The sequence below is a fragment of the Nomascus leucogenys genome, chromosome 21 (assembly GCF_006542625.1).
Source record: "Nomascus leucogenys isolate Asia chromosome 21, Asia_NLE_v1, whole genome shotgun sequence".
Classification (NCBI taxonomy): Eukaryota; Metazoa; Chordata; class Mammalia; order Primates; family Hylobatidae; genus Nomascus; species Nomascus leucogenys.
Window position 1 is genome coordinate 2,780,778 of NC_044401.1, and position 22,413 is coordinate 2,803,190.

General features: G+C 39.7%; 1 long non-coding RNA gene across 1 annotated transcript; it reads right to left on the minus strand.

Moving 5' to 3' along the window:
* Positions 1 to 2,473: 2,473 nt before the first annotated feature.
* LOC115832082 lies at positions 2,474 to 4,860 on the minus strand. Its single transcript, XR_004027547.1, has 2 exons — positions 4,704 to 4,860; positions 2,474 to 2,770 (listed from the first exon to the last, which is right to left on the minus strand). It is a non-coding gene; the product is annotated as an uncharacterized LOC115832082 (long non-coding RNA).
* Positions 4,861 to 22,413: the final 17,553 nt, after the last annotated feature.

Here is a 22,413-nt window from a genome sequence, read left to right on the forward strand (position 1 = left end):
CTGGGCCCAAAGAGGACAAGCTGATCCTAATAAAATGTAAGAATTGAAGTGCTGGGGATATGTCACATTCTTTATATCTTGAACAAGTAAATACAGATAACCCAAACTCACAAAGTCATAGTAAACAGTGGAGATGCTGGGCAGGGCTTGCTCTGGACAGTGGGAAGAGTTGAGGTTTGTCAATCTCTGTCGTCTTGTCAGCATCCTCTTTGCTTCAGGTGACCCTTCCTCTAGGTCTCCAAGGTCATCACACTAATGCATAGGTGGCCTGAGGCTTCTGTTTCCCATATCTTTCCCATATCTTTCCCATCCTGCCTGTCCACACCTGTGTCTGTCTTTCTGGGGCCTGCTGAGTTGACCAATTTGCTTGTGTTTGATAAATGAAAATGTAGTAAGAATTGAAGGTTTGGTATTTCACTTCCTAGGTTTATTTGCATCTTAACTAGGTATGCATGGACTCTTAGTTTATCTCAAAAAAAAAAAAGTGTATCACTGATACTTGAATTTCCAACCAGGCAGGTAAGTGAGGTAGACATTTTCGTCAGGTTTACATTCCAAATGTCAGCCTTCAAATCGTGTGACTCTCCCTTCTATAGACATAGACATTTCTTCCTCTTCTCCCTCTTCTGCTGCTTCTTCTTTTCCTTCCACCTCCTCTTCAGCTTCTCCTTGCATTCCTTTTTCTTCAAATTCTTCTTTTAAAAGATCTGAAGTAGAAGTAGACCCCAGAGTCAGAGGTTGTATTCACTATAGCATTGTGGTTAAAGGAAAGCTTTCACAGTGTCTGTGACCTTTGAACTATGCTGGAAAATGGAAGGAGTCATGAGTCAGCTGGCAGAGGGGAACTGAGTCTGAGTGCCTTGAGATTTAGATTTGTCTCTTCTAAATCCCTACCGCCTTTGCACCTTAGTAAACTGAGAATGTCCCTGGAGTTCTGTGCTTCCTAACATGGAAGGTAATTATGTGGGGATTATGGGTCACTGTGCCTCTTCTCTGTGGAAGACAGAACCAGAATAGGGCTAAATGCAGCAATAGACATAAAGTTAGCACAAGAGAGGAACCTCATTATCAGCGAGATCTGAATGATTGTGAGTTGTGATAATGGCATAACCATTTTGGTAGCTATTTACAAACAGTCACCTTCATTTTTTATCATTAGATACAATTGTGACAAGAAGGCAGGAGCCTTGGTTGGGCTTGAGAAACCTTAGAGGCTGAAAGCTTTCAAAGATGTTATTCTGCTAAACAATAAATGGCATACTCCAGATCTGTACTGTTCAGTATGGTAGCCACGAGCCACAGTGGTTGCTGAACATCTATCTGAAGTGTGGCTAGCTTAAATTGAAATGTACTGTAAGTGTAAAATATATACTGGGTTTTGAAGGCTTTGTACGAAAAAAGAAAATTTCAAGCACATTGGTATTTTATATGGATTATATTAGTATGTAACATGTATAATATTTTTGATATATTGGGTTAAATAAGGTATATTATTAAAATTTAGTTGTTTCTTTTTGATTTTTAAAAGTGTGGTCACTAGAAAACTTAGGCATCTATGGCTTGCATTTGTGGCTGGCGTTACGTTTCTATCAGACAGTAGTGGTGTGGGTCATACGAATTTTCAGTATACACATTTCTTTTAAACATTGAAAAGATATTAAGTCACATATTATATTCATCCATTTTATTATATGAGTTTCACCAGTGGCCCCTAGGTTTGCCTTATCAGTACAAGGGCTGCGGTGACAATGCCTCTTGGGTGTCACTTCTTGGAAACAACACCTTTTGGGTGTGCATTTTGGGCGTATGCTCAGGAGGATCTGATGGGGCTCTCTCATCTAGGGAGAAGCAAGTAAATGTTAAAAGACAGGTTTTTGCCTGTGGATAAAATATATTCTTTTTTTTTTTGAAGAGAACATCTTATTCTGTATACTATGAAAAAAATTACATCCTTAAGGAAAATGAGAGGAGTTCTTTAGATTGCCAGTTAAAAATGAGAGAGTCTTGTCTTGAGACAATTCAGAGCCTCATTTCTATTCAGGATTTCTTTTCTGCTATAGATCATTTGATTTGGTTTGGATCTGTGTCCCCACCCAAAGCTCATGTTGAAATAAAATTCCCAATGCTGAAGGTGGGGCCTGGTGGGAGGTGATTGAATCATGGGGGCGATTTCTAATGGTTTAGCACCATCCCCCAGTGCTGTTCTCATAATAGAGTTCTCATGAGATCTTGTTGTTTAAAAGTGTGTAGCACCTCCCAACCTCTCTCTTCCTCCTGCTCCTGGCCGTTTGAAGTGCCAGCTTTCCCTTCGCCTTCTGCCATGAGTGTAAGTTTCCTGAGACTTCCCTAGAAGCCCAAGGGATGCTCCATCCTTCCTTTACAGCCCGCAGAACTGCGAGCTAATTAAACCTCTTTTCTTTATAAATTGCCCATCTCAGGTATTTCTTCATAGCAGTGCAAGAACCGACTAATACATGATTCAAATTATTTTACTTGCCTAGATAGCTAATTAGGCTACAAAAGCCATGGCATAATCTTTGTATATTCCTTAAGATTGGATATGGCTGTAAGTAACAATACAATTCAACAAATAGGGGCTTTAAAAAGATAGACGTTTACTTCTCTATATAAAGCTGGGCTGTACAGAGTCCTGAGGTAGTATAGTGGCTTTGTTCCACTGTGTCTCAGGGACCTGGGCTCCTTCAGGCTCCATACTCTGTCAATCCAAGTTGTGGCTCTCTCTCTCCCTTTTAATCCAAGATGACATCTTCTACATTGCAGTAGGTGGGGAAAAGAAAGGAACAAAAGAAGAGGGGCAACATTTGTACGATGGCTGTTTCTTAAAGAGTTAGAGAAACTGCCACGTGGCAATTGCACATAAATCTTATTGGCCAGACTTTAGAGTGAGTGGCCATGTGCCTAGCTAAAAATTCTGTGACCATACAAGAAAGATGGAATAGATATTGTGGGGCAATAGTCTTTGCCCATTGCGTTTTTACACATTGTGGGCATTACTGTATGAATTATGTCATATTATTTAGAGCTCTGCAACATAGTTACTTCATATAGCTTTGTGTAGAAAAGCTGGAATGCCCGCTTTATGTTTCTACTCTGGTTTATGCTCTTCACAGGAAAGTATTTGGTCCTGATCCTTAAGCAAAGACAAGTTATTTCTGGAGAATAGCTGTCATATGTAATATGATATAATGATAACAATACTTTAAATTTGAGAAGGGGTGAAGCCATTAGCCTGTTAACCTGAGTTTGTGCACTCTGGACACCAGAATCTTAACTCTAATAGTCAGGTAGGGTCTGCCTGATCTCTATTAATATTTAGAGGGGCCCATTACCTTGGGAATTAATGAATATGACAAAAGGATTTTCTAAGTATGCCTGAACTCACCCTTTAGAATAAGGAATAAATGTAGCTGGTAAAATTACTGGTTTAAGCCTAAGTCAGGCAAGCTTAGGCACATCTTTTTGAATGATGAGACTGGCATGCCATATGTCTTCTGTAGGCATGGAGGTCTGAGGGTCTGAGAAAGGGGCACTGAATATGTATGTATCCATCCCTGCTGTCAGCACTTCGCCACATGTTCACTGGCCAGGGGCTTTGTGCTGCTGCCAGGAAGGAGTTCCGTATTAGAAGCCACCAAGGTTTGAGAGGAACCTTATGTTTTTCTTATATTTGATTTCCTGGAGCAATTGCTTTTCTGTATACATCTGTTGCTATAACCAATTTCCTATAATTTCATAAACATCTCCAAAATTTGAACTTTCTTTTCAATGGGAGTAACTCTGGAGTTTCTTTCTACAGCTTCTGCAAAAGGACTCAACTTTTTTACTGAACACTTTGTTAAAGGACCAGCTTTTACTTTCCCACTTGGCAAGATGATTTTCTTTTATAAATTATTGCATTAAAGCTTTGAAGAAAAAAACATTTGTTTAATGTTATGTAAGGTATATTTATAGCTTCTTTAAAAGGTCCCCAAATTTGTATGACTTCACAAGCTTTACACATATTTTCTCAGATACTTCTCATAATACATGTTAAGAAAGTGAGTGGGTTTTGAGTCAAACTAATTTTGGTTTGAATGCTACCTATTTTTGTTAGCTTTGCCACAATTACTAGCTGTGTGGCCTTGCTCAAGTCACTTAACTGTTCTGAGTCTAAGCTGTAAAATTACTTTCCTAAGCTTTATCATGCAGGGTTATGGTGAAGATGGGAATAATCTATGTAAAGCCCTTAATGTAATGTCCCGTATTTAAAAGAACCTCAATAATCGCTATTGTTATCACTTTAGACATCAGATCCTAGTCTACATAACATTGCAGATTTTTCCAGTTTGCACACTGTCAGTTTCCAAACGGATATTATTTATTGTGAGTTAAAAGCCTTTCCTTTCTTTCCTGCTCTTTTCTATTCTTTATTACTTTCTCCTTAATTTCTTTTCTCCCCTTCCCTTTCTTCCTTTTATCCCCCAAATATCCCATTTCCTGTGATCTCATTCCTAGGGTAAAATATTTCTATTAATCTTGCCTCAGTAGTTCAGTATTTTCCTTATCATCATATCCCTTTGGTGATTACAGGGTAGGACTCCATAACTGGATTTCAAATATTAAGAATGTCAAATCATCATTTCATTTCCAGTCAGCTGTACTGGTCAGTTTACATTTTATAACTTCATAGTGTAGGGGTTAACCTGAGTGAAGCCAGGCTAGGGTTTTCTCCTGCTGTTGACAAGATCAGATCCCGAGCCTCTTGCACTCTCCTGCTTCTTGTTTCTTTGCCTTGGGGGTGGGGAAAGCAACTGGCAAGTCAAGGCAATGGATGGAGCAGGGTAGGTGTAAAGAGCGAGAGCCCAGGCTCTGCTGAGTCCTGTTGCTAGGCAACGGCATGCAGGAAGCAGACACATGCATATGCCTGCTAGCATCCTGTTGTCTTAGCAACAGAACGTTTGGGTGAAGGGCTGGGGGAGGAGGGGGACTGGGTTCAAAATATTCAAAGTTCCCAGCATCTTAGGATATCCCTTCGCCTGAACCCCCATGTCTTCGTTGTCTTAATATTCCCACATTCACTGAAGCAGAAGGTTCCATCTTTTTTAAAAATTTAGTTAATCACCCAAAATTTGTATGAGGTCTTTCTTCAGAGCTCCACATTACCCAAGTCACATCGCGGTTCATTAGAGCCCATCCACCTCCAAGTCCTCTGGTGCTCTGCATGGCAGGGCCTATTCTATGGAATTTTAAAATAATCCCCTGCTCTAAGCACAGCTCTGTGGGACAGAAGTTAAACGTTCACTTGTATGGAAATTTAAATTCTCGGATTTTAGTATGTGAAATGATTCTAAGTCATTATCATCAGCTCCAAGGCTGTCATTTCTGAGCTTTTCAGTCAGTAATAAAGACGAAGGAAAATGAAAGAGAGCAGGATGGCCTCCCTTTTCTTACTGGTCTATATGTGACGTTCAGGAATTATGGCATTCTGTTCTGTCTGTTTGCCTATCAGTCTTTCCCATTTGACCATTCTCCTCTAAGTGTTGGGGCTATGTCTTTTTCATCTGTGGATTATTCTTTTCTGCCGTAGTTCCTGGCACATAGTAGGTGAATTTATTTAATAGATTACCTGGGAACCCATACAATGTAAAAGTACTTCAAAACTATGCAGTCTGGTGCATAAATATTAGTTACTATTTCTGCATGCCTGGCTCTAATATTTTGCTCTTTGATCACTAGATTAGACTGTCTTATTCCTGAGACCACCTCCTGCCTTCGGACCCCAAAGTTAATTACTAAGTCCCTGTCTTGTTTTCCAAAATCTTACGCCCTGTTTTGAATACCTGTAGTGCCTAATTTCTTATGGTTGAAACCTTAGTTTTTTTTTTTTTTTTTTTCTTCTGTATTCCCCAGAGATCTTATAAACCAGCCCTACAGCTGAGGTGCTGTCTCTAGCCTTCAGATTTTCCCAATACTGCTTATTAGCTATTCTGCATTTTGCTTTATTCTAAAACCTCCGCCATTTTGTTCCACCGTCCCACTGGTATGTCTGTAATCACAGGATCTCTCTCAGGTGATTTGCTTGTCTTGGCTCCCACCTGTTGTCTATTACTGCATCTTCCATGAATGCTTACTACCCACCTGGGGAAGCACTTAATTTTAGATCTTTCTTCACTGCAGCTAATTCTTCAATTTTGGGATGTGTCTGGTGTGATCAGAGTACTTTCTAGTCACCTTCTCTAATATGATCACAGTAAACTTGACCCTGAAGCCTGCCTGTTACCCCGTGTTATTTCTATTGCCCTTCACAGGGGATTGCACGCTCACTATAGAAAAAAAAAAAAAACCCACCAACATGTCCTACAAAATGATCTAATTAAGAACTATTTACTGAATTTTGCTATCATTTAATTTTTAATAGGAAACATATATGCACTGAAGTAGAAAACAAAATTTTTAAAACCCTATTCAATGTCCAGTGCAGGGCTAAGCACACAGTATCCAATTAGAAAATGTTTAAAATTAAATTGAATTAGGTTTTAATATTTACGAGGGAGTTACAACTTTCTTTTGCTAAGCCTTTGAATTTCTTCCAATGAAGAAGTTACCATAATATGACCCAGTGTCTCAATGAAATTAGTAGGACCTGAAATAGCGGAGAAGAGACCAGTTCTCTTTAAGCGGTATGTTGACTTTACACCAGCTTTACATTTGATTCTATATGCCCTGAATTAGGAGGCATCTTCCCATCTTTGCAATGGAGTCTTACTGACATTCTAGTCCACTGCTGCAGGTTTCTGCATGTAAGGATAAGACAGTGTATTTGGAATTTTTAAATCTGGCAGGCCAGAAATCCAATGGCCCATTTAAGGAAAATTTTAATCTAGAAAACTGAAATTTGTATAAACCATAATCAAATCAAGCCAAATAACAGAGATCTTCTGATTCAACCTAAAAGATATCCCTATCTTATCTATCTATCTATCATCTATCCAGTGGTAGGAAATTTATTTCTTCACTGGAGTCAATAAAAAAAAAGACACACTATGTGCCAGCATGCCATTGACCCACTGATAACTGAAGTCTCTAAGAGAGGGAGACAAAGCCTGCCACAGCCTCAGCCAGGAAATCCTATTGCTCACTTCTGCACTTCCTTCTCTCTTCTCCTTATTCCACTGGGATAGATTCTCAGTGCAGGTTCTCGTAATCCTTTCTAGAGATTCAGCAGCTATGCCCCCTCCCACCAACCTTGTTTGTAGTACACATTAGCTCAGAGGTAAGTGCAAAGTTTGCATCTCATACCTAATCACATCCCCTAAAGGTGACAAGAGGTGGGGCAATGCAGAGTCAGAGCAGGAGAGACATCAATGCTGCCTACGTAAGAATTGGTCTGGGGACGATCAGAGGGAGGGAGGTTTTTCTCCCTTAACATTGTGCCAACCTTAATTCTCTGTCTAGAGGACTTTATTTGCAGAAATTCATTTGAAAGAAGGAGGTAGAACAGCTCTGATATTGCTTGTCATGAACCTCACTCTATTGAAATATAACAAAGGCTCTTCTCATCTGGATGCTCAGGTACATACAAAGGTGGTGATTCCAAAGAATTAGAGCAAACAAGATAGAGCTGGAATCTGTTCTGTTATAAAAAATCTGTTCCGCCCAATCACGAGAATGTATGGGTCAAGGTTACAGCCAATGCCTGCAAATCACCACTATGTGTTTCATTGAAGAAAGTGCCCTGCTCAACCTCAAATTCTTATCTTTCAAATGATGAAGAAAATGTCACCTTATGGATATCATCAAAATTTTCTTTCTGTAATTGAAATGGAATTAAAAGTGATTTCCTTGGTTTACAGCAATAGCTATAAAATAAACCAAGCTGTCTCTTTGTTTGTTCTTCAGAAAAGTGAAACACTTGAGTTACAAGGAATAATCAGAGACTAATGCCAAGACATCCCTGAGAGTCCTCCAGAATGATGGAGAACCACATTCCATCTCCCTAAATTGGGAGCATATTGTAGCTTTGCAGCATAGCAATAGGAGGTATCTTTCTGGGTCATGGCTTGATGTTGTGGAAGTGGCAGTGGAGCCTCCAAAATCCCTTGCCTTCCTCATCCCTTCCAGCTCCACAGGGCTCTGGAGAGGCAGACAAGTTTCTGCAATGCTCACCTCCAAAACAGTGCTCTAAGAAGCACTTGGCGGGATACTGCGGTCATAAAAACTCTGGGATTCGAAGATCCTGACAGATGCCTATGTCACCAAACTCAAATTTTATATTTGGCTTCATGTGATACTCTTTTTTATGATGCATATATGATATGGAACAACTGCTGCTATGGAATCACCCAGAATAAAAGTGACCCTCTTGGAAATGCCTCCATGTATGTGTGAATGAGTGAGTGACAAGCTGTGACTTGTGCTGTCTACTCTGTGTAGCACCTGGGAAATGTGTCCATCTTGCTCCTTGTCACAGTCTGACTGTGGCTACACTACGCGTTGGTGATCACTGTCCATCGGGCAGAAACTCTCTGCTGATTCTTGCATGAAAAAAAACACTAGTTCATTCATCACTCATCAATCATTTTCTTCTGTGACTCATCATCTGAAAGTTTCATTCCTCAGTCCCCCTTTCTGAGGCTGGTAAATAGCATGTCTTTCCAGCAAAAGGCGGAGGGGGCGGCAGCCCATCTGGACCCTCAAGTTTGATTTCATATTTATGAAACAGCTTAAATGTCAGTTTGAGTGAAAAACGACACCTTCTCCAGCTTCTCACATTAGTGCCTCTGGCTGCTTGGCTGCTGCTGAGCGTTTCTTTCTTTCTTTTTTTTTTAAAAGGCAACTCGTGGCTTCCCTACTTGGTTCCTCTAAGGCAGGAATGGAAAGAAGAGGCATGAATGGATGGATGGATGGATGGATGGAGGGATGGACGGTTGGATGCATGGATGCAAAGATATATGGATGAGACCACAATTAAATATTCTCACCAGAGAGGAGAAAGAAAGAAATTGGAGAAAATGAAACAAAAAATCAAATAGAAGAAATACTTTGGTTTTATAGGGAGTTTTGATCAATTGAGAGGATCTTGAGATATTCTTGTGTTATTTGCCCTCTATGTTTTAGGTTGAAAATGTGAACATAAAAATTTGGAAAATAAAGATTTCAAGAGATAAGTCATCTGTGATTTCACCACTCTAACAATGGTATGACCATTTAGATACGTTTCCTCCAACTCATTTTTTAATGCACATGTAGTTTCTAAACTTCAGAATAAAATGTGTATATGTGGAACCTGGGACTCTATAACAGCTCAGGATTTTAGGAAAATCTTATTTTGGACCCAAGGAAGTCTGCCTTCCCTGGGAAAAATGCAAGTAAGGTAACCAGTGAATGCCTTCAAGGCAGTTTCTATATGCCTCCTGGGAGTTTAAGACAGCCTCATTAATAAGGAGTTTTCCTATTGCTGGAAGGCTGGGGAATTTTTGCAGCATAGAAAATGACCTTGTGATGATGCATGTGGATTTGCTTGTTCAGGTGCACACCTCTTACATGGGGTTTTTGTGTACCCCGAACTCACTGATAGAAAGGGAGTAAGAGGGCTCACCTCACCGCCGTAGTCTCAGTAGTTCTATCAGGATGAACGAACTGCCTTTCTTCAGCCATCCACTTGGGGGAAGCCTCAACAGGGAAGAGAAGTCCTCCTGTCTTTCCTAGACACATACACCTTGAGAAATAGAAAAAGGGTTAGCTGCCTTTATGGGAGATTTTAAGAACTTCCTAATGGAAGGGAGAATAGAGCAACAAAGTTAAGGAGCAAGTGGAGCACAGGGAAGGCAGTGGGTCTGGTGGCAGTGATATGAGTGACTAGAAGAATACGGGGACCCTTCTGGTAGCAGAGAGAACACAGCCTTGGTCAAAGTGAGTGCAGCCTTACTGAACCCTCTCCCCTTTGTAGTGATGGCTTCTGGAAGAGCCAGACAAGAGGTACTAGCTCTGAGAGGAGGTGGGAGGCCTCTCCCTGCAGGGGTGCCCTACTGGGACTCAGAGGTCCGTGCTGTCTTGCCAGCTCCATTGTACCAGACACAGCCATGGCGGGTAGGAATAGTGCCAGGGGTGCAGGCAGATCCAGTGGTAGGCACTGGGTCACAAATCATTGATGAAACAGTACTAAATTTTGGTCTTCAGAGGTTTTTTGTTTAGAGGCATTTGGATGGGAAGGAAGGAGACCCTTCACCACGTTTAGACATAGAGCTGACTTTGTCTTTACTAGAAAGAAGTCACCATTGTCCTGCAGGGACAAGGTGAGTGGGAAGGAAGGAAACTTCACCTCAGCTCATGGGCTGGTGGTAAGATCCTTCAATACCAGAACTTTTAGAACTGTTCATATGTACCTTTAGATTGGGTTTCCAAACTAAGTAACTAACTAGAGGGAAAAATGCTTTTCTTTATAATCTCTGTTTATCCTTCCATGTTTTGTTTTACCCTTTTACTTAGATTTGAAGTTGTTTAAGTACTGTTTTTTTCTCATTAAAATTATATTTAAACATTTACCCAATTGCCACCTAGTCTTAGTCATTAATTTTAATGGCTATTATTTTGAAAATAATTGCTTTATGGATAGGCCTAGTTTTACTTAATTACTTCCCAATTGGGGGCCACTTGGGTTGCTTCTAATTTTTGCTATTAAAAATTATGCTATGGTGAATATTTCATAGTTTATCCTACTCTCCCACCACCACATTTTGAATTTTTTCTTTGGGCTGTATTCCCAGAAATTAAATATTTGGGTCAAAGAGTATGAATTAACGTTCTTGACCTCTTGCTGTATATAAGATGAAGGGCCACACACAAAAAAAAATGAAACCAGGAAGAAAATGGCTCCTGGAAGTTTCGTGGTAGAAAGAAAAAAAGAGCATTATTAGAGGCAGAATGTTTGCTTGGGAAAGGTCTGCACAAAAGGAGAGAGAGAGAAAGAGAAAGTGCACCTGGCTTATAAAACCCAAGGACAAGCAGAAAGTAGAGTGTAGCAGTTTTGATGAATGAGAGAAAGCCATGCACTTCTGTTGTTCTGCACTGGGACACAGAGGGATCCAGTCCCCAGGAGCAGGCAGCAGTAAGGCAGGAGTCGTGAAGGAAAAATAAATATAAAACTAAAGGAAATTGGCCGGGCGCGGTGGCTCATGCCTGTAATCCCAGCACTTTGGGAGGCCGAGGTGGGCAGATCATGAGGTCAGGATATCGAGACCATCCTGGCTAACACAGTGAAACCCTGTCTCTACTAAAAAAATACAAAAACTTAGCCGGGCGTGGTGGCGGGCGCCTATAGTCCCAGCTACTCGGGAGGCTGAAGCAGGAGAATGGCGTGAACCCGGGAGGCAGAGCTTGCAGTGAGCCAAGATCACGCCACTGCACTCCAGCCGGGTCGACAGAGTGAGACTCCATCTCAAAAACAAAACAAAACAAACAAAAAAACAAAAAAATACTAAAGGAAATCAGTAAATCCAGGGAGGGTCAGCTTTCAGGAGTAATTCAGAGACTCCTGTATTTTGATTGATTTGTAAGGGCATGAATGGACAACTTATTTATATATCATTTTTTTCTGATTATAAAAATAAAATCTGTTCTGCAGAAAACTTAGAAAGTATAGAAAAATGTAAGCAAGAAAATAGAAATATCACAATTGTTGTGCCAGAAATAACTGCTGTTAAGAATTTTACTTATTTCTTTTCTGATCTATGTGCACACACATATACACACAACACAAACACACAAATGGAATTATACTGTATATGGAGTGTTGTGGATTATTATAACATAGATATAGTAGAATGTATTTAAACTTCTCATATTGTTGGGATTTATGTTATTTTTATAAATTATATTATACCTAGCAATAAGAATAAGATTTTACATTTTTAAAAATGTTTTTTTAAAAAATTTGTTTAGACCATATTCTTTGATTTTAAATGATTGGGTCAAAGGATAAGGGCAACTTTAAAGCTCTGTCACATTTAGGCCAATAGTAGTATGAGTACAGGGGTGGGTATTATCTCACTCTTGCCAACAAAAGCTTTTGTTTTGTTTTTAAATCTTTGACAGGGGCTTCCTTTGAAGGCAGGGGATACCAATTTCCTCCTTACCCTCTACTTCTCTCCCCTGGCCTTGATGCTGAAATTAATTTTTTTTTTCAGGTAACAAAAAAGAACCTTCAAGGATATCCAGGGCTAGAAAAAAAGCTAGCTATAGCACAAATATGTGCCAGAATAGGACTGAAGAGAAGTGGATTATGAAGCTCAGAGGAGGTTGGTTTTGTCAGTACCTTGAATTATTCAAGAGCGTCAAGTGACAAAGAAAAGAAGCTATCAAGACTTTTTGATCTTGTTATATTATGAAAGAGAGAGAGAGAGAGAGAGTCAACTTTGGTCTAGAAAAGGAGTGTGCCTCAAATTCATTTTGGAAATGGATGGGATATAAAACAAAAAATATCCATAAGTAATTATCCTTGTATTTTATGCAAACTCAAAATCCTCTGGCTAACTAGCATTTTTATTAGGAGGTCTAGATATTGGAAAATTTAACCATCATAATCTACCATGGCAATTATATTTAGGTTTATATATTAGGTTTATAATACTAGTCAGCGTTATGCCTTCTATTTTCATTTTATAATTTTTGTTTGTAAGTCTAATATCAAGGGAGTGCTTCTTTCTGAAATTGGCTGACTTTTTCATATACAGATGATAGGTTATTTTATTCATATAGTCTTGTTTGAGAAATAGTTCTCTAGAACTTCGATGTAGAACACACACACACACACACACACACACACACACACACACACACACACACAGAGTCTTACACTTTCTCAAAGCAGCCAAGCATGACAGAGCTGGGGTTACTAATATGGGTCTCTTCTCACTTTTCTTAATTGTTCTCAGTCACCCTAATTTCATCTCTAGACTGAATATAATTTTTATTTTATATTTATGCAATCTAATCTTACAATCGCACTTCTCTTTGGATTACCACATGGTTTTGTGTCTTCAGGCTAAATCTGGCTTTTTTCAGCTGCCTTAGGACCAGGATAGTAAGCCATTCAGACGTGAGATGCTAAGTTGCTGATAACTGTTCTTCCTGTCCTGTGGTAAAGGCATGACAGATATTCGGAGCAGGGACAGCACAAAGTGAGGCTTCCCACCCTGTTAGAAACATCCCCTCTTATATTCCACTAATGACAGATTCATTTAAGTTAGTGGTTCTTAATCTTGTTTAGTTGGCAAAACACCTGGAGGAAGTAGTTTTCTCAGAAGAACTCCATGAAATATTGATATACTTAATTCCATTTGTAAACTACGAACACTTAACCAGCAGAAAATACGACTGTATCATAAACTGCAATATGAAATCACTTCCATAATCACATAGGCCAAGGAATTAAGGATGATTCTAAGTTTTTCTGTTAATATTGACATAGTACTTAGTAATTTGTCTTGTCATTTGCTAAGACTCACCAACAGCAAAACTGTAGCAGTAAAATCAATTTAAGAAAACTGTTTTTCCATGGAACAAACAAATCGAGAAAATTCTCTTCATTGAAATCTTTTTTTCATTGTGAATTCAGATATAAGCAGCTACCATTATTTGCTTTCAGCAACCAAATACCTCAGATTAGCATTGCTTGAGAACTACTAACTTGTTCTATTAACCTCTTCTTTTAAAATGGGAACATCGTCTTGGAGGTTAAGCTGGGCTCCAGTAACATCTTAGCGTGAATTACTTTAATCAGATAATCACCTAATGTCTGTTATCTATTTACTTTTCTTTAATGTACAATTGTGGTTTTCAAACTTATACATTTTAGCTGCAGGTTCCTTAGCTTCAAATATATAACTGCTTTCCCAATCATTCAGAAAACCCCAAGTTCATCTCAGAGACTTTCTCTACTTCACCTCCTACACCTTTATTTATTTAAATTAGTATTTCATGCCTTATAACAAATTATTCCAAAACTTGGTAGTTTATAATGACAACAATCATTTATTTTTCTCATAAACCTGAAATTTGAGCAGGGCTTGGAAGGAAAGACATATCTCTGCTCCATGTGGAGTCAGTTGTGGCAGCTCAACTGAGGGCTGGAATATCCACTTTGGACCTGATTCACTCACATAGCTGGTGAGCCAGTGAAGGCTGTTGGCTGTGAGCAGTGCTGTGCTGGATCCGGCATATATTGCCGCAAAGCCGACTGTGTGCATCTATTTCTCAAGTTCATTTCCAGTGGTATCATGTTTGTAGTTTGAAATTAGTCACAGTGGAGGTATTTATTTATTTATTTATTTATTTATTTATTGAGACGGGGTCTTGCTCTGTCACCCAGGCTGGAGTGCAGTGGTGTGATCTTGGTTCACCGCAACCTCCGCCTCCCGGGTTCACGCCATTCTCCTGCCTCAGCCTCCCGAGTAGCTGGGACTACAGGCGCCTGCCACCACGCCTGGCTAATTTTTGTATTTTTAGTAAAGACGGAGTTTCACCATATTGGCCAGGCTGGTCTCGAACTCCTGACCTTGTGAGCCACCTGCCTTAGTCTTCCAAAGTGCTGGGATTACAGGTGTGAGCCACTGCGCCCGGCTTGAGGTATTTGTTTACACTGTGGAAATTGAAAAATGCTACCAATCAGAGTTTCCAGCCCCACTCTACCTCCTAACACACACAATCTCACCGACAAGAGTTGGTGGTTCAACATTTAATAGCATATCGCTAGCAGGATCTTGGCTAGGGTTGAGAGCCAGGGCTTCAGAATTGCTCCTTGTCTCTCTCTCTTTCTCCTTTTTTCTTTTCTTTTCTTTTCTCCTTCCTTCTTTCCTTCTTTCTTTCTTTTCTTTTCTTTTTTCTTTTTTTTTGATGGAGTTTTACCATGTTGGCCAGGCTAGTCTTGAACTCCTGACCTCAAGTAATCCACCCGCCTTGGCCTCCCAAATTTTTGAGATTACAGGCATGAACCTCCACATCCGGCCCTTCTGGGCCTTTCTATGTGGCCTGGGCCTCTTCACAGCAAGTTGACTGGGTTCCAAGGATGAGCATCCTTGACACAGGGCTCATTGGGCAGAAGCTGTTATCATCTTGTATGGTCCAGTCTCAGAAGTCATAGAGTGTCCTGTATGTTGTACTCTATTAGCTCAGATAGTCACAGACATTTCCAGGTTCGAGAAAGAGGACATAAACTCTACCTCTTGATGGGAGAATGGTAAATTATGGATAGCCATGTGAAACCAAAAATTTTGTGTGGCCATTTTTGGAAAATACATACGATCTGCTACAGCATTTTATTCAATCAGTCAGGCATTAGTTTTTTTGCTCAACATGCTTTAGAAATCTATAAGGATAATTTGTGTAGGTGAAGAAAGGTCATGGGATAATAAAAATTGTCATGAGCTGTATGAGTAAAGTGGAGGAGGTGGCGAGGGACAAATACATTCACACATGGGGGAAAGACTGCTCAGTTTGGAGTAATAAATTTGTCTTAGTAACTACAGAGTACTAAAGATAGCTAGGTATATTATGGCAAAATTATAGATGACCCCTGTGTTTGTTTCCTATTACTGTGTAATAAGGTACTACAAACTCAGTGGTTTAAAACAACACAAATGTATTATCTCATGGTTTCTGTGGGTAAAGGTCCAGCATGTTTTAACTGGGTCCTCTGTTCAGGCTCTCTCAAGGGTGAAATCAAGGTCTTTATCTGGAGACAATGACCTGTTTCTAAGTTCCCTCCCACTTTTGGCAGAATTGCTTTCTTTCTGGTTGTAGGACTAAGGTCTCCATTGTCTTGCTAGCTGCTGGTTGGGGCCATTCTCAGCTCCTGAGGCTGCTCTGAGGTCCTTGCCATTTGTCTCTCTCCATCTCAGCAACAGGAAACCTCCCTCAAGTTGACACTCTCTGACCTCCTGTGCTGAGACCAGCTGAAGAGGCCTCCCTCTCTTTAAAGGCTCATGTGATTAGGTCAGGTCCGCTGGGAAAATCTCTTTTTTAAAGTTAACGGTGCCATCTAACATAACCCAATCAAGGAGCAAAAATCCATCAAGTCCACAGTCCTGAGGATTATTCTGGGAGTGTGGATGGGAAACTTTGGGGACCATTTTAGAGTTCTGCCTACCCCAACCTGAATGATACGCTGAAGATTCTGCCTTCCTGAGTGGTTAAAGAAACTTGTTTGGCAGTGTGCTGCCCTGGTGACTTTTAGTGTGTCATTTAAATTATCCAAGGCTCAGTTTCTTCATTTGCAAAAAAAAAAAAAGACATAATAACAATATTACTAATGTTTCTATCCTACAGGGTTGTCATGGAGCTCCAGTGAGTTAGTGAATGTAACAGGGTTTTGGAAGATGTAGTGTTTTGTTGATTTTTGTGTTGAAGAAGCTCGACTTGTCAGAATCCTATTCTTCCATTCAGTCTCAGTTCAAATTCTATGTACTCCAGTTTTCTTCATCTTTTTAGAAATCCCACCATTCCTTGATCTCAGTTAACATTTTATCTGGCTGTCTTTTCCTATGCTATTTTTGTCTGTCTTTCTTTCTCTTCTTTCTTTCTTTCTTTCTTTCTTTCTTTCTTTCTTTCTTTCTTTCTTTTTCTTTCTTCTTCCTTTCTTCCTTTCTTCCTTTCCTTTTCTTTCTTTCTTTCCTTCTTCTTCCTTCTTCTTCCTTCCTTCCTTCCTTTCTCTTTCTTTCCTTCTTTCCTTCCTCTTTCCTTCCTTCCTTCTTTCCTTCTTTCCTTCCTTCCTTCTTTCCTTCCTTCTTCCTTCTTTCTTTCTTTTCTTTTCTTTTCTTTTCATTCTTTCTTTCTCTCTCTCTCTCTCTTTCCTCTTGAGACAGAATCTTGCCCTGTTGCCCAGGCTGGAGTGCAGTGGCACGATCTCGGCTCACTGCAAGCTCCGCCTCCCAGGTTCACGCCATTCTCCTGCCTCAGCCTCTGGAGTAGCTGGGACTACAAGCACCCACCACCACGCTCGGCTAATTTTTTTTTTTTTTTTGTATTTTTAGTAGAGATGGGGTTTCACTGTGTTAGCCAGGATGGTCTCAATTTCCTGACCTCGTGATCCGACTACCTCTGCCTCTCAAAGTGCTGGGATTACAGGCATGAGCTACTGTGCATGGCCTTTTGTGTATTTTTCAATTAGTGTAGACATATTTACTTTTTTGGCCCATGAGTTCATTGAGGGCCTTTGCATTACTCACAGAACATGTGAAAAGCCTAGTATAATGCCTAACATAATGACACGGGCTCTTTAAATATTAGATTGAAGAATGAATGAAGATGAAATGGCTGGGATAGCAAATAGCTACAACATGATCTTTGGCCTAACACATGGTTTCAGATTGCCACCAGAGCGGGAGTTCCGTGAAGGTAGCACACACGCCTCTCTCTAGCCTTGGCTCTAAGTCTGTCTATTGTAGCCTAATAAATGGCAATAAATGAGTAAACAACTACTGGCTCTGTTATGGCTATAATGGAAAAAGGCTCTTTCTGATCCAATTCCACGGCCTTGTACTGTCATATCCTGTTCCCTCTCAGCGATGTAAATAGGAACTAAAACTCTTATATGAAAGATATAGTAGGAATTATAATCATAGCTCTAGTGGCTGACCACATCTCCATATTTTGACCTCAAAATATCAAAAAGCCTGGGTTCCAGTGACAGTGCCATCAAACTCACAACTCTCCCCATTCCTGAATACTGACATTTTCTTTTTTTTAAATTATTATTATACTTTAGGTTTTAGGGTACTTGTGCACAATGTGCAGGTTTGTTACATATGTATCCATGTGCCATGTTGTTTTGCTGCACCCATTAACTCGTCATTTAGCATTAGGTGTGTCTCCTAATGCTGTCCCTCCCCCCTCCCCTGACATTTTCTTTATTCAGAGGAGCTCAGTCTTTCAGCAGGCAGCAACCTCAGACAGCTTTCCAGTAAGCTTCACTTCCCACAGACTCAGGGCTAGCTTTTTGTCCCGGACAATCTGGATAAAAATGCCACAAGGAGACAGTGTCAAAAAGGAAACTGAAAAATCACAGTCCTGCATTGTCTATAATAAGTGTAAATCCAGTAAAGGTGGCAGTGAAGTGATAAAAATAGCAGGGTTATTATGTTCATCTTTAATGCATTTAATATAACAATAGATTATTTCATTGTCATTAAATGAAGGGAAAGTAGGAGGATCTAATTCTGTCTCTAGATTCCTTAATAAGTACTTCATTGTCAGTGAAATAATTTGCATTGTTCAATCCCCAAATAAGAGAAAAGAATATACAGTGGCATATACATTCACAGGGAATGGAGAACTGTGAGTGGACTTTAGGCCCCAGTGCATAGTTAAACTGCACACATGAAGAAGGTTGGAGATGAACTGCTATTTGTTCTGAAATGAAGTGCTTCACTGTGGTGGAATCAGGGAGGTAGTGTTTTGGTGAGATGGAATTGACAAATGCTGCACTTTATCCACCTCCTCACACCCCCGTGAACGTGTGATTTTGTGGCAGAATTTGGAGATGAGATTTTCTACTGTATAGGCCTCTTGTCAGGATGAATGAAGACCCTGTGTTAGCGAGACTGCATTAACTTCTATGGCCTGTAGGAGGAGCGTTTTCTCTAGATGAACCACCTGCAGGCTCAAGGCAGGACCGCTTTCCTGGCTGACGTCTGCTCTGGGCATGGCAGAGTGCAGTCCTGTAAAATCAGCACTCACGGATGCCTAATCGAAGAGCCCCGACACAGATCTTCTCATGCTAGATCCACAAATCCTCAGTATGTGCTAATCAGCCATTAATGTTCTATTGATAGGCAGAGGCAAAACAGACTCACAGGAGTGGTTACATTGCTGTTCAAGTTTATAGCCTGAATTTTTTTTTTCCCTTGCTTCATTTTCCCTTTTTCTTCCTTGAAGTCCTTAGAGATTATAACTTAAGAGGTTTAAGAAATCATCAGGGATCATGGGTTTGTCAAAGGGTTGAAAGAAATAAATTATTTTAGATCCACATAAATTTAATTTCTTGTTTTTGAGAGACAAAGATTGTACGTATCATGATTAAAAACATTATATTCTATGGAACAGGATTCTGCACTGTCCAATATGGTAACTGCCAGCCACATGTGACTATTTAAAGTTAACTTTAAATGAATCAAAAATAAAGTTAAAAATTCCCTTTCTTGGTTACACTAGGCATATTTCAAGGGCCCAAAGGCTACATGTAACTAGTGGCTACCATGCTGGAAAATGTGGATGGAGAACGTTTCCATCATTACAGAAAGTTTTACTGGACAGCACTGGGATAGATAAAAAGAAAGTTAAGTATGGGCTGAAGAGAAAAGGAGGGAAATTTAATGTGGGGAGATAAAGGTCCAGACAATGGTCTAGGTCAGCTGAGAGAGAAAAGTGAGAGAGACAGAGAATTTCTAAGTCAAATGGACACACATAGAAGGATAATAAAAGTCATATAGAGTGGCATGACTACAGATTGCAGTACACAGACAGAGACTGAGAAGGAGGCTTTCAGAAAGACGGTCAAATATATAGAGTCCTATGATTCTATAGAAAATGGTTTTTAAAACCATGCTCAATTTTTTTGTTTGTTTCAGAGAGAGGGCTGCAGCCCAGGCAGGAGTGCAGTGGTGTGATCATAATTCACTGCAGCCTTGAACTCCTGGGCTCAAGAAATCCTCCCATCTCAGCCTCCTGAGTAGCTGGGACTACAGGGACAAACCACCATGCCTGGCTAACTTTTAAATTTTTGATAGAGATGGGGTTTCACTATGTTGCTCAGGCTGGTCTCCAACTTCTGGCCTCAAGTAATCCTCTTACCTCAGCCTCGGAAAGCACTGGGATGAGCCACCATGCTCAGCCCCAGGCTGCATTTTTACAATTATAGCAAAGTATGTATTGGTAATATTACTTCTTGGTACTTTTCATGTTGTCAAGATGAAAATAAATTGAGAGTTTCTCTTGGCTCATAGACTGAAGATTATCTGTACCTAATCTATGCAATGCCAACTCAATTCGTTGGAAATTTTAAAGTCTTTAGATATTTTGTTAATACAGGATAAAACCATTAGTTTGACTTATGCCTGCTGAATTAACAAATTATCTTTGTGCCATGTAAGTGCATTTGAAGAGTCAGAAGACTAGAAGTGACTAAGAGGATAGGTTTGAATATGAACTGTATTAGGTTAATATTTATCTTATATTAAAAAATATTAGGAATTTGGATTTTATAGATCTACTTGATGATAATTCTAACATTGATTGCTCTGTCAAACTTTTTTCTTAGCTAACTAATAGTTGTTGTTTTTGCAATACTATATAACCATTCCTTTTGATCTATTGTTTGGTGTCTATTGAGAAAAAGAAAATTGTTTTTGCTATTGTAGTCTATATCATGTTTCTTTGAACTCTAAAGACCGCAACGGGAATAATAACATTGAGGGTTGGGGCTTCCATCTAGCCCTTGGCTTTTCCTTATAATCTTTGTTATACTTACTGAAGTCGTGTGACAGGTAAGGCCAGCAGACCTGAACCTTTTAACTTTTACTTCCTTTTTAATGCCCAGTCCACAATTTTATAGCACTAGCAATTTGATTTTATCATTATTTTTCCTGGCATGATTAGGCACTGAATAATTGATTCATGATAACATACCTCCCACCCCCAATTCTGATAATAATAGTTAGAATGCAGTTTTATTAATTTACAGCTGGAGGAAAACCTGGCCTGAGACTGTGAGCTTACTCAGAAAAATGCATGACAGTTCAGAAGTTTTCTTGGTGAATATAGAATCAGAGCTGATGTCCTCAAGGGACAATGCTGTCAAGCCTTGGTAGCTTGATGAATTGTCTCTCTCCTCCCGAGAGATGTTGCTGTCTGAAGAGCCAGAACGTTTCCAGTCTGAGCACCCTCATGCCGGAGCAGAGCAGGAGAGAGACAAACCCCCGCTCCTCAGCTCTCCTCTCTGATGGCCATTGTCACTTGCCTTTGTCGTTGCATCTGTCCTTCCCTTTTTCATTTAGCGTCCTTTTGTAACAGTTTACAGTTGACAAGTTTACAGATTACTTTTAATTAATTACAGTTTAGGTTGGCTACCTTCTAGTGACATTTAAGGAAATATTATAAACTCATTTGGCAGTACATCTCCAAATCAGCTTGTAGAATACATTTTTTTTTCTGGGGAAGTTTTTGTTTTTGAGTTTTTTTTGACAGCTTTTTCATTCATTCACTTATTTTCTCATTTAGTATTTATTAATTGCTACTCTTGCTAGACATCAAGAGAAGCTCTTAGACTATAAAGATGAAGACTCTTCCTAATTTTTCACTGCTCATACTCCGGTTTAGAAATTGACTCGTAAACAATTCCACTGTTACAAGTTTTATAGTAGAGATAGGTACCAAATGTTTGGGGAACATGAGGGGGAATTGGCTGAGTGTCTTGGGGAGTACATGCTTGTAAACTTCATTTGCTGTGAAATGTCTTCTTTGATCTTGTGTTTATTCCTCTATTTTGGGGTGAACAACAATGAAGGTGATATTGTATCTTGAGCACTTATCGCATGATTGATGCTATCTCTAGCAATAAATAAATGTTATCTAATTTAATCTTCATATCAGTTCCCTGGAAGAAGATATGATATCTATTTTATAGAGGAGAAAACCAGTATTCAGAGTGGATAGGTACTTGCCCACGGTCACCCAGCTAGAAATGCATAGAGTGGGGCTTGTATCTTGATTCTGACGACAATGCCCATGTTCATCTCACCATATCACATGACACTCACCAGCCATTAGCCTTCTGATTGTGAACTCTACCAGCCAGAATTGTAGGATAAGGTGTATGTGATTGGCTGGAGGATCCCCATCCATTTGGCTTGAATAAGTAGATTACCTAAAGCTGAAACCTTCCATTTTTAGACTCTGTGTAGGGAGGCAGACACATTTGAATTGTGTTGTGAAAATCAGATGATGAAAATTGAAGTAAATATGTTGAAATGATGGGGAATGGCAATTTTAAGAGAGACATAAGAAACAAGATAGGTTTAATAAATGTTGAAAGCATTTGTGAGGTCCTCAGAAGGACAGTGTGTTTGTTGGGTGAGTAGAGGCAGGATTGGAGAGAGAGGCAGGACTGGTAAGTAGAGGCAGGACTGGAGACAAAGTTGCCTGCCACAAATGCATCTATTCTGGCTGAGACCATCATGACTCCAGTTCTCTCATCTCAATTAGGCTCACTCTGTTTGCTTTCTTAATTCATAACCAACTAGTTTGTCTGCTTTCTCAAATTCATAACCAACTAGTTTGATTTGATCACTGAAGCTAACACAGTGGGTTTGGGCTTCCTGCAAAGCAGTTGAGATGCCTGATGTGAGGACCTTTTAGTTGCAT